The following is an 11,546-nucleotide window of genomic DNA, read 5'->3' as shown; positions in this document are numbered from 1 at the left end:
TTAAAATAGATTTCTTATCCTTTATATCCTCTTGTCTGCCCTGGTTCCTTGAGTCTGTAACTCTTGGGGTCAATATGAATATGTAGAGTTCACTTGAGAAGACATAACCAGGACTAAAGGAATGAGTCAGAGGAAGGAAAAAATCAAAACAGGATCAAGATACCCCTGCACTGGATTGAAAGAGCTGTCTGAAGGCACTATGTTTACTCCAATGAAAACTGCACGTGGCATAAATATCTTGAGTGAAGAGGGGAAACGGAGCATTTAAAAAGAAAATACTAATTAAAAATACTCATTGAGCAATCAATCATTTCATAATGTGCTCATGTATGCATGTGGTCACATCCAGGCACTTCCAGTTCTGAGAGCCAACGTCACCAAGGATGTCTGAAATTAAAGATACTTGAGTTGCCACTACATCCTATTGCTCTTCATTCCTCTGCTAGCAGGGGCATTGGCTGTTCTTTCTCAAGCTGCGCCAAGCATTTCTCTCAAAATAAGCAGTTGCACGCTGCCTGAGAAGCTGGAACCAATTATTAAAGATTACTCATTTCTATAAAGCTTCGTTAATACTTTTTTAACAATGTAAAGTACTTGTAAAGCATTTAGGCCGATGTTTTCCAAACAGGTCTGCGATTCTGGAGATTTTGAAGGCTTCTTCAGGGCACTGGAAAGGTTAAAACCTAAAATTAGAAGCCTGCGTGAAGGTTTTGGCACGCATCCACCAGTGTTCATGTGTTTTTCTGGTGGTGTTGGATTTGAATACCACTGCTGGGCACTTTTCAGACACATTTCAGTGATGCACTGCGCCACCTAAATTGTCTGTGGATTCCTCCAGGTAAAGGTATTAGCTATTTTGGGAAGTTTGTGCCAGTATGCTCCTGGGAAGTTTCCTCTGCTGTGGGGAGCGTGGTAGCTCCTTACCAGACTTTTCTAAAACTGAGGAAAACCCAAAGGTATTCAAGTGGCTCAAACACAGAGAAAAACCCAAAGTCCATGATTACTGCTCATGGGCACCTATGTAAAACAGTCTGGGAAGGGCTCAGATCTGAATGAGGGAAGAGGTAAAGGTGAGCCACAGCAACCAGAGGAGGAGGCTGAGGAAGAATAGGAAGGGAGAGGACAGTCTAAGCACCACCACCCTGGTCAGTGATCAGAGAGAAGAGAGCAGCATGGAACTTGGACATTAAAAACCCTGAATGCAACATGGGGAGGGTATCAATGGATAAAAGAAAGGATTTAGACATTTGAGTTAAGACAAAGATGAGTACAGACTGACAACTAATGACCAACAGAAGGAATGTTATGAAGACCTGTGCAACAAATGTAGCAGAGATGAAACAAATCCTTCAGTACAAGGAAGGAGAACAGATTTTGACATTCTTATGAAAAGTTTTAGTGGTCAGAAAGCTTAAAAAAAAAGTGTTGTTGAGTGACATCACTGCAGAGCCTGATGCAAGTATGTACAAAACGTAATGGCAGAAGCCATTCAGCAGGATTACAAATAGTGCTGAGCAAAAGGAAAGGTGACATTACCAGGAATTTGTGAGAAAAAGCAGAAGAATGAGTTCAATAACTATTGCAGAATCTGCATTTTGAGTATGCCAGAAAAAAGCCCTGGGGGGCAGTAAGTCAAAAAAGAAGACATGTATGGAAATAGAATTTAAAAACAAAGGCTGGATAAAATGAAGACAAAAGTACATCAAAGTCTCTTCATGTGATAAGGGGACAATTCTCCCCCTCTGCTCTCTGAGACCCCACCTGGAGTACTGAACACAGCCATGGAACCCCCAGCATAAGAAGGATATGGAAGTGTTGGAGGGAGTCCAGAGAAGGCCACAAAGTTGGTAAGGAGACTAGAGTACCTTCCCTGTGAAGACAGGCTGAAAAAGTCAGGGCTGTTCAGCCCAGGGAAGAAAAGGTTGTGTGGAGAACTCATGGCAACCTTCCAGCACCTGAATGGGCCTGCTGGGAAGCAGAGAGGAACTCTTGGAAGGGAACTATGGTGATAGGACAAGAAGTAATGGGTTCAAACTGAAAGAGAGGAAATTTAGGTTGGATATACAAAAGAAATTCTTTCCTATGAGGTGGATGAGGCACTGGAACAGGTTTGCCAGAGAAGCTGTGGCTGCCCCATCCTTGGGAATGTTCCAGGGGGCCCTGCGTAAGTGGAAGGTGTCCTGGCCCAGTGCCGGGGGATTGGAATGTGTTGATCTTTAAGGTCCCTTCCAACACAAACTGTTCTATAATTCCATGATTCTGTTATTCTGTGAAAAAAGACATCTCCCAGAAATATAGAGAGCACACCAAAATTTTCTAAAATCCTTCCCATGACTCTGGACTCTTCCACTATCCTGCTAAAAGTCACGTGGGTCACGTTGACTTGAGTTGGTCTGTTGGGATAATGAGCAGGTACACCCATTTATGCTGGAAGGCATTTTTCCAGGACCAGTCCCTTTCAGCCTCTCCTCTTCCCATCACCTGTTTGAAATGCCACCTGCACCAGGAAACGTCATCTGCAAGACAGGTTGCTGTGCTGCCACTTGCATAGGAAGGGCCCTGGCAAAAAAATACTCCTCTAGTTATTTTTGCCATTTTCACTGCCTCCTGGTTGGCTCTGTAGATCCCCCTTTCCTCTGGAAATTTATGCTGCACATCACAGCCCTTTGCTCAGGCTGGCAGTGCTTCCCTGGGTGTCTCTGCTGCAGTGAGGCAGGAGGATGGGGAAGGAATGGGGCATTCTCCAGAGCCAGGCTGTGTGCTCAGCCCTGCACAGCCCATGCCCAGCTGGGTGCTGTCCCACTGCCTGCACGCTCAGTGCTCACTCCTGCTCAGCCAGGGAGGCTCTGAGGTTACACTGGCTTACTCCCAGCACACACAAAAGCCACTGTGTAAAACATCAGTACCGTGTTCACATATTCAGCACTGCACTTAGGATTGCCTAGCCCCCTCTACACCCTGGTCCTAGGCCAGCCCATGCTCCTATCCCATCCAAATCCCCTCTCTTCCCACTCATCCCAGTGATTCCCACTCATTCACTGCTGTAAGCACCTCAAAACAAGGCCCATGCCAGCAGTCCTCCCGTGCAGAAAGTATGTGTCTAATTTTTTCCACCCAGTATCTCCCATGTTCCAAGCTTGGGAGAGGACTATGGGAGCGTAATTGCAGAGCTGAGAAGAATGAACATTGCATCACTGCTGCCATAAACACTGAACTATTTCTTTTTGTACAGCACAGAGTATCGAGACACCATGAAACCAATGCCTAGCTGGGGAGATAGAGTCTGTTGTGTTTGTCTGGTTCCTTTCTTTAGGGAGAAGTAAGAAACAAAGAAATGAAAGACGTTTGAGTTCTTGGTCCCACAGGTGATGACTTGAAGGGAGTTCATTGTTGTGGAATGGCAGACAGATGCCTGCAACAACTAACCCAGCAAGAGAGTAGAAGGTACCTACAAAAGCAGTTCCCTGAGCCCATGTGGTGTTAACACTTTGTTGCCACACAGCCCCACAAGTGTTTGCATTAAATATTCTCTCACAACAGTACTTTTTCACACATCCCTACACCACAGGCCTTCCCTTTATGCCATGCTGTCACAGAACACCCTACAGCACAACTCCAGCTCTGCCCTTCAGCCACACTAAATAGCTCTCTCCTTAAACCATTTGCCAATGACAGGACCAATTAATAGGCAGGAGCACTGTACCTCTTCATCTCCAAGACCTTTGGGCATTTCACAAGTTAAATAAATCCTTTCTCCAGCCCAAGCAACCATGAAAAGCTTTGACAGTGAAGAAAACAGGTTGCAAATAAACAATATTTTGAATGGGCCAATCTCCCCAAATAGAGAAACTCAGACTTTCAAAGCTATCAGAGACCTCCAGGCCTGCAGATCCCTGCTACCACCTGCTTCTGGTGCCCCTCTGGCAATAGGCTGAGGAATAGAAAGTTTAGAGATTGTTTAGCTTGGACTAATATCCTTGCTACCCCTAGAAGTGACAGTGGACAGCACATTTCCAGGAGAAGCTATTCTGTGTGCCAAGGTCCCACACTGGTCTGGGCTGCTGTGCCTTTGAGCTGATGCTTGGGCAAACACCTACATGACCTTTGCTATCTTATATTTTTGTCTATCCCTTCACAGTTTTCATCAACAAAGCTTCATCAGTAAAGTTAATCCAGAAGAGGTAGTTCACCAGGAGCTCTGTGGTTTCTTCCTCCTCTGTTGAATGGCTCAGCACCTTTTATTCTCAGACACACTGAGCAGCTGCTCTGTTACTGGCACAGGGGTGCAAAGCAGTCTCTCTCCAGGCTGACTTGGATCTCCAAGGATGGAGGAATCATGCATGCCAGAAGGACATCTGACAATTCTGTCCTCAAATCATTCCTGCTTCCTGCACCCAGGAAAGCAGCACAAGAAAAAGTCCCTTACTACCCTGAAATCACTGGCTGGATTCTCCAGCCCAGCATTCCCAGCCTGGAGCTCCTGCCTTGTCTAAAAGTGGTGGCTGCCGTGGGCATGGACAGCTGGGGAGGGATGTGGAATAGCTGCTGTGCCCAGACCTCTGATTTGCAGCAGCACCCAAAGTCCCAGCTCGGATCAACTCCCTGGTCACCCCCTCCTTTGTAAACAAGCTTTGGAGCACCTGTTCTGGGATCTAAAATGGAACTGTTTCTGGACATGGAATAATCCTGTGGAAAAGAGTTGTGTGCTTCTCTAAACAAAGCTCTCAGCTCTATTAAAATGCTCAGCCACACTAAAGCAACTTCACATCACTGGTCTTGGACAAAGATTTGTCACACCAAGACAGGAAAGAAAATGTTAGCCAAAGTAATCCCAGGAAAAATACATGTAATGAAGGTTTGCAGATTCCAGTGCAGCAGCTAAATCAACACCTTGCTTTGCCAAGAAAACATTGTGAAATCTATGGTTTTCTCTTTGATCCTTAGCCTTCCCTACCCATCTTTTCATAAGCAGTATCATTAGACAGAAATGATCGTAAAACTAAGATTGGTTTGTCAGTGAGTCCTGATAAAAACCAAATTAACTTGTCACATATGGCTGCTAGACTATCCTGGCATGCATTAACATGGTACCAAACCTTGAAGAAAAAATGGATTACGTAAAATACTACATATGGTAGGATAAACTTTGTTGAACTTTTTAATTAACATTTTTATGTATAGGATATAATATTTTGTAATTTTAAAAGGGGAGGAGACTGAAATGAGGAACAAGTCATTACTGTAAGCAGGAAGCAATACAAGGCAATAGATGTCTCAATTCTTTAAATATATTTATATTATTCATATTTTCCCTCTACAATTAAATAAACCTAATAATGCCCTTTAACTCAGAAACACACTAATAAGAGCGTATTTCTGAGTTAAAGAGCATTATTAGGTTTACCTAATTCTAATAAGAGTGCAAAGTTCTGAAGAACTGTATTTCCCCAGGACAGATATTCTGGAAATAGCACTGGAATATTAAAATTCTCCATTCTCTTTTTAAGAGAAAATTTTAAGAGAAAACTTAACTTTTTCTAAAATCAATATTGATTGGTGGAAAAAATTACAGTAGTGCTTCTAAAGTGTAATAAATGGAATTGATTCGTGCTAACTAAATTGTAACTGTTATTAAAGTTACTATTAGAAGATATCAAAAGAATCAGTGTTATAAAGCAGCTGTACCCCTTTACAGATGTTACATGTTAAAATTGAGGTACAGGATGTAGTTTGGAAGATAAGTGATGTCCCAAGATGAAAATGGCCTTGAGATGGACAAAATTAGAACGAATTTAGGCATTGGGCCTAAAAATAAGTAAATATCAGACTTATTATTAAAATTAGTGGACTTCCATAACATAACACTTCGTACACACATGTAAACCTGTAAGGTTATCCAAAGGACAATGAGGAAGAGGAGAAACCTTCGCCAAAAGACCCCCAAAAGAAGACTGAAGACCCCCTAACAACAAGTGGAACATGTGCTGCGAAGAAAAGTGACGTAAAGTCAGAAAAATCTGAAATAGGAGAAAACTTACTGGAAACATTAATGAATATGTATAAGCATAGAGTATATAAGTTTAGCTTGAACTGCTTTGTTTTGTACATGAGGCAGGGTGGGGAACCCCCTCCATACCCCGATCGGTTTTGTACCTAAGGTGGGGTGATAAACCCTCCCCATACCCCGATTGGTTTTGCTTATGCTTTAATCATACTTAATTACTGGCAGATTATATATACAAATTGTAATTTTTTTGCTAAATTATATCTTTTACTAAACTGTATTCTCTTATACCACATTACTATTCAATTTACTAAATTGTATTAATTTTTAATTGAACTGCCATTAACCCAAGGGACCTAGTTGTCAAAATTCTAATTCCATCTATAACATAAAGTTAAAACAGGATTATAATATAATATATTAAAATATAATTGGAAGTGGCAAACTTTTAAAAGCCCAATCTAAGATGGCTTTGTCTCCTCTTTCTCCAATGTCTCCAGAATTTCCCTCAGGGCCGGCTGGATTTGTGTTCTCTCCCTCTCTCCCTCCGGCTTCCTCCTCCTGGCGCTGCCCGCCCGGGTCTGTCACAGTTTCCAGCCCGGAGGCGTCGCGGTGTTGCCGAGCTGTCCCAATGCCCTACATTCCTACATTCCTACATTCCTACATTCCTACATTCCTACAGCTTTCCCTGGCGGTGGCAGAGCCCTGGCAGCCCCCGAGGAGCTCTCAGACCCTGCAGGCTCTCGGGGTATGTCAGCAGCTCCTGCAAGGACACCTCGCCCTGCTCCCCTACAGCCTCCCGGGGGGAAGAGCAGAGCTCGGAGGCAGCGCTGGCCCCGGGGCTGGAGGGGGCAGAGTCCTGCAGTGGCCCCGGGGCTGGAGGGGGCAGAGTCCTGCAGTGCCCCCGAGGAGCTCCGGAGCTGCCAGGGGCCGGCCAGGGCAGCCCTCGGTACCCGGGAGCCTGCGGGGAGCCGAGCCTGGCCGCTCCTGCCGGGGCTGCCTCGCACAGGAGGAGGAGGAGGAGGAGGAGGAGAAGGACGAGGAGGAGGAGGAGGACGAGGACGAGGACGAGGAGAAGGAGGAGAAGAACGAGGAGGAGGAGGACGAGGAGGAGCAGGGCTGGCCCTGGAAACCCTCTGTGCTTTCCTGGCCACTGCTGCCGGGAATCTGATGTTCTCAGCTACGCCTGTGTTAAGCTAAGATGACTCTGATCAGCTTAAAAACCAAATTAGCAAAGGCACAGGCTCCTAACAGCAGAACTGCTTTAAATTTGGTACACAGGCAGTTAAAGCACGCTCAGATAATTCCCTTCCTCAACAGGAAATACACAACTTTTTCAGAACTTCCTCTTTTTATATTTGAAATCTTTGCACTTCACGCAATACCTTTATTTGCATATGGATGGTAACAACTCACCTACACTGTTTCTAACTTTAGAAATTCATTCATTCATAATTCACTTACGTAAAAGGCAATCATGGTTTTTGCCACTGGTAATAATTAGCAAAACGTACATTTCTACAGCATCATTTCTGCTCAGATAAATATTTTCTCACCTACTTAGCTAACAATCTGCCAACTCGATTCTTCCCCAGGCTGCAGGTAGCTGGAAGCTGTGAAGCAGGGAAGCAAAGCTTATCCACATCCCCAAGCTCCCTGCCTCACCATATGACTCTAGTGGATCCATGGCAGGGGGTTGGAATGAAATGGTCTTTAAGGTCTTCCAACCCAAGCCATTCTATGATTCTATGATTCATACAGAGTTAAAATTAAAGACATTTCCTCTATAAGTAATGTTGAATTCTCTTGTCTAACAGTGCTACCAAAAGACCAGTTTCACACAAGTTTAAATTTCTTGCAAAAGAGACAGTTAAGACATCCTGCTGAAGAACTGCAAAGGTTCCATTTTTTTAACAGTATTTTAAAACTTGATGAAGCTTCAGCTGCTGTAACGATGTGGAACTAACTGAGAACTATAGTCCGTTTTTTTAAACTAACATTCAGACATTCACTGTTCTTCCCACCATTAAATTGCAAGTTTAAATGTCAGGTTTGAGCTAAAAAAAAGTATCTGTGGATGAAAAGAGTAAACTGGAAAATCAGATGGACGTAGGCAATGGTTCTGTACAGGAGAGCACTCGTGTGTGGATGTATTAATTCAAATTGCACTTTGACCAAAAGTTATGCATTTGTTTATTGAAAACATGTAGATTTCTGCTTCTTTCCAGTTTGCTTCTTTCTCCCAGACAAAACAAGGCTCAGCTTTCAGCAGTCACTTGTCACTGGACCAACTGATTCCCTCCTTTATTGTGTCAGAATAGGAAACACAAGAATTAATTATAGAAACTTTGGGATAAGTTTATCCCAGCGATACATCCCAGGGATGTTCCAAGACTAGCAATATTTGCCAATGCCATCTATATTTTTTTGATAATTAGACAAGCTAGTAAATGACCCCATGTCAGCTAACAGTGCAAACTGTACCATAGGATGGTCAAAAGAAATAACTTTCTCTGTGATCTGCTGAGCTCACCACACAGAGTGTCAGTCCCTCTTGAAAAGAGTCTTGCTCCCTTCTCTGGTTACCATCTCCAGGAAAAAATAAAAAATAAAAAAATCTCATTTGGCTTAAGAAAGTTTAGACTGGACTTTATTCTTTTGCTCTGGGTCCACGTGAGTTTCTGGTCTGATAGACTCAGTCCTGCAGGGAAGCAAACAAAGCAGCCCTGGTACAAATCAGCAAGTGGTGAGGATACAGAGCACACAGACCATCACATTGGCTTCTCTGCTCGAGGTCTTCCCAAGTAAGAGGTTGAGAGGTTTTTTCTGTGTTGCAAACTATCAGAATCCCACCACAAAGAAGGTAAGGAAGGACCACACTGATTTTGGGGCCTGCATTTCTATGCTTCATGCTGGTGAAAAATCAAAGAAAATTCGATCACAGCTCTGGAGCATCACTCAGAGTATGAACTCACACTGATTTTGGGGCCAGCATTTCTAACCTTCACACAGTTGAAAAATTGAAGCAGAATTCAGTCACAGCTCCGGAGCATCACTCAGAGTGTGAACTCACCAGTTAGGTATGTGCACAGAACTGGCTGAGATCTACAGGCCTCATGAGAAATAGAAGTCAGTGTTGCTTTAGACATCAATCAGAAACTAGGTTTATTTCCCATGGTTTGGGTTCACACTGTGAACTTTTCTCAAGGCCACTCAGCAAATACTATGAACAGACTCAAGAACTCAAACTTTAGTCCAACCAGCGTTCCATTAACACCAAACAGGCACTAAAACAGAGACCTCCACACAATTCACTACAATGGCAGCTTCCTCCATTCCCTGCTCCTGCCAAACAACAGCTCTCCTTCATTTCAAGAGCTGCTTTGCTTTGTGGGTCAGGTTTTGTTAAGCTGTGGAACAAGTGTCTGAGGTTTAGCACTTGTCAAGGCTGTGTTCCTTACCTTGTGTGCTGCATGCCAGAGCCTGGTGGCAGCAGCAGATTGACGTGCATGCAGAATACAACATCAAAATATCATTGAGGACAACAGGCCTCTCTTTCTTCTAGAATGGACCTGGTTCCTGCTGTCCAATTATGGAGATCAAAGGTATAATTTACTTAGAGGAAGAATTATTTGTGCATAAACAGCCACTAGCTAATAATACAGAGAAGATGCTAATAAATTCTAATGGGTGAATTAGAACAGTAGACAGCAGTGGACAAGTGACCTGAACATCTTGTTACATAAACTGAAACGAGAGGGACTCAGATGCTGATGACAAAACCTTTTTGTGAGTGGCAAAATCTTTCAGAGAATAACTCAACCCTAAGTTAAAAGTTATTAGAAAGTTAAAGACGTTAAAAGAAAGTGAGGCTCTTCTTTCCTACTAGAAACTAACTTTAGGAACTTCTTTCCATCTTCACAAACAACAAGAAATAGAAGTAATTGCTGCTATATTGTTTCAAAGACTGGTTATCTTGAGGACAGAAAAGGATGAACACTTGTCTGTTGTCTTGAAAAGCCTGCAGTAGTGTAAGGTGTTGATGAAAGAGCATCCTTCTTCCAGGGAGAAAGAAAAGACTGTTCTGACTTGGGGAAGGCTTGTTCCAGCTCCCCTCAACTGCCATGGCTGGCACCTTCTCATTTCTTTTGGTTCTTACCTACAGCCAAATTCCTGGCCACAGCCCTTCCAGTTTCATTTGGATGCTTCTCATCTTGGGCTATAAAATCTTAAAATACAGCGCTAAGTGATGTCTCAGCTTGTTCCGCCTGCCGCTTTGGGAGTGACCGTCCTGCACCCCCAGACTGCAATTCGGCTGCTTCAAATAGAGCAAACACTTATTTAAATAGCAGCCTTCCTCCACCACTCCCTCAAAAGCTTGATGAGCAGGGGATCAAAGATCCTCAAGCTCAACAGGCCTATCCACACGTCAGGGTGACCTCTATAGCCTGTAGCACGCAGGGGAGCAATAAAACAACCAGACTTCAAATACTGAACCCAAATCATTTGGCATTTACAGCTTGGTCAGCTGGGACCTCTCTTTTATACAAGGTGAAAGCATGGTTTGGAGTCACTCCTCTGGATTGTTAGCAGGATGCCTGACTATCCTGAAGAAAACAGTACATGGAAGCAGCAGTTTTTCTAGAAAAACCCCAGTGACTTAAAATACACGCAAAAACACTCCGAGAGCAAAAGATGGACAGGTAATAAATGCAACACAGCAGGGTAACACTGCAATCCTCTCTAAATTAAAGAGGTAGTTTTCAAGAGTGAGGGGATGAAACAGGCCAGCTTCACAAAATCACCATTGTTTGCTGACTTTGAACAACTGCAGCTCCTCGGAGGGAGGGATATGAGAAGGCTCAAGCAGTAGTTTATGAAATGGAAGGTGGTGCTGGTTCAGCAGAGGAAGTAAACTGCAATGAAACAAAGATTCCAGTTTGCAGTTTATAGAAAATCTGATCCAAAAGTTCTGTATGTATTTTCAAAAACTGAAATCTCATTTGTTCCCCTACAGCTAAATTAAGAGTGTGCTATTTTGAGCTAGTGAACATTATCCAAATGTACTGAAAACACAGACTAAAATCCAGCAACTTTCCAGGGTTGACATGATTATCTCAGGCCTCAGCTATCTTGCTTTGCTCTGTGCTAGAAAACAGCTGATGGTAAGATGATCCCTGATACGTGTCCAGCTGCAGTGCCCACCCCTGCCCCTGCACCAAGAACTCTCTCTGCTACCCAGCAGGGTCCTCTGCCGCCTGAGGTGTTTTCTGCAGGGCTTATTGGGATGCACAGTGGAAGCAATTGCAGTGCTTTTCCATTTGAAGAAGTCAAAACTTTGCCAAGACCTTTCTTCTGCTGTTGTGTCCTTGCCCTCTTGGAGGCCAGCACCTTTAAAAAGGCTCTCTCAGGTGAAGGAACACTGCCTTCCACAGCCAGCAGGAAGCATGGTGAGGCCTGGAGATGTAGCAGTCAGCATGTTATTGACAGCTTTGAAAGCTGTCTGAAGTGTAAGAAGTATAAGTTGAAATAGCCTGGAACA

This window comes from Parus major, chromosome 9, assembly GCF_001522545.3.
Source record: "Parus major isolate Abel chromosome 9, Parus_major1.1, whole genome shotgun sequence".
Lineage (NCBI taxonomy): Eukaryota > Metazoa > Chordata > Aves > Passeriformes > Paridae > Parus > Parus major.
The sequence above is the reverse complement of the archived record's forward strand: the minus strand, read 5'-3'. Positions refer to the sequence as shown.